Here is a 2,052-nt window from a genome sequence, read left to right on the forward strand (position 1 = left end):
ACTCTACAGTTGCTCAAGCCCTTGATGAAATGTTGTGCCAATTGTGCTAGGTTGTCACTAAATCCTGAAAAGGGCATGAGCTCATAGAACTTGCACTCATACTCTACTATGGTTATAGTGTACTGTCTTAGGTTATGGACCTCATCTACCCTATGATGCTTCCATTCCTCTGGTAGAAATCATTCATGGAAGTTCTCCAAGAATATCTTCCATGTAACACTATTCATGTCTATGCCCAGTTTCTTTTCCTCGATAGTCCACGAAGTGGCTCCAAAGTTTTCTAGGTTGGTAATAGCAAACCTCACTTTGACATTACTACCAAAGTCCTGCATAGCAAAAATCCTATCAAGAGAAATAAGCCACTACTAGGCCACATATCTCAAACCCTGCCCATTAAAGGGCTTGATCTTGGACCTTTGAAGGTCCTTCATCTGAGCAGATACTATGGATCTATGATGATCCCTCTGAGGGCTCCTAGACCTAGGTCTATGGTCATGTCCTACCCGATGTGCTCTATCCTGATCATGAATAGGAGGTAGCCAATCAATGATGGTTTGCATCATTTGCCTCAGATCAACCTCCTTAGAGTCAACATGCTACTCTCTATGGCTCTCTTCCTGATGCTCATTGATATGCTCTTCCCTATTCTCTTCCTAAATAGGTCATCTGTTGATAGAATCGTGTAAATTGATAGCTGTGCCTCATCCACTACCTCTACCATGGCCAAGGCTATGAAATCTAATAGAAGATCTCATCCTAGATACCATCCTACAATAATATCCAAGATACATAATACTATAACAACCATAATGCATACTATTGTAAAGCATATATATAAAACACACATATCTTGCAAATAGTATAAGTTTCAATTTTCAGTTTGCCTATATTTAGGTCTAAGTATAATTCTCAGTTTCAAAGTCTAAGTGTTGAAGTATGAAAAATATACAACTAGTTAAAAGTTTTCATTTTTTTTCAAATAGTTAACACTAATGGCATTCCAATATACCCAGAGCTCCCAATGTAGAAACTCGAGCTCTGATACAAGATGTAACACCCCGCCAAGGGATCCAAAAGAAATAACCTAAAGTTTTACTAAGTTTGCCAACTTTTCTTTTTTTTTGAACAAGAAGAATAAAATACACCTTAAACACATAGTAGCAGAAGCAATAACATACAGTCAACTAAAAGCATACATAACAGGTTACATTCCTTCAGGATCCCATGATGTTGAAGCACATTTAAATTTAATTAATACTAAGTCCATCAAATACCACATCAGTATGAAAGAATAAATTATAAAGTCCAATGTCCATTTAAATAATATACATTTGTTCTGAATGCCTCTTAGCAAATGAAATTCGAAATGCTCAATCATCCACTGTACATGTCACAGTGTATGAATGACTTAAAAGAATATAAATATGTAAAAATAGAAATACATAATCCTCCTCAGATCCATGATACAAAGTACAAGAAAATAAATGAATTCATCCACCATACATGATATATCCATCCATCATAAAAGATATAACATTCATCATGAAATATAACCATCCATCATAATGATACATAAAAAGAATAAAAGGAAATGTAGACAAAGAATGCTCTAGCCATGGTGTCTATAGATGGATCTCAATGGTAAGAGTGAAAAAGAACTACCACCTGACTATGTGAAACATAAATGGCCCACTCCCACCACACTAAGGAGATAGTCTCAAGTCCCAAAAAAGATATCAAACCAAATATCAAAATACTCTCCATATCTAGGAAATCCTAAAAGTAATCTAACTCAAGGGTTCGAAGATAGATTGACATCTATACATAAAGGCACACAAGACATGTAGGAAACCTACTACATAAGTGGGCAAGTGTCATTGCACAAATCATGATAGAGTTACCTTGGTAGTCTCTCAAGACCCTGGCCCCCTAGTGATCCCTATGGGGCCACTAGTATCCTCTCTTACTGACAAGGCATACTATAGATGCAAGGTCACAACCAAGTGTTCTCTCTACTCCCATCCTAGTCTGTACTAGCACTTGAGGCATGGG

Source organism: Cupressus sempervirens, chromosome 11, assembly GCF_028749045.1.
Source record: "Cupressus sempervirens isolate cs-2001-9-10 chromosome 11, ASM2874904v1, whole genome shotgun sequence".
Taxonomy (NCBI): Eukaryota; Viridiplantae; Streptophyta; class Pinopsida; order Cupressales; family Cupressaceae; genus Cupressus; species Cupressus sempervirens.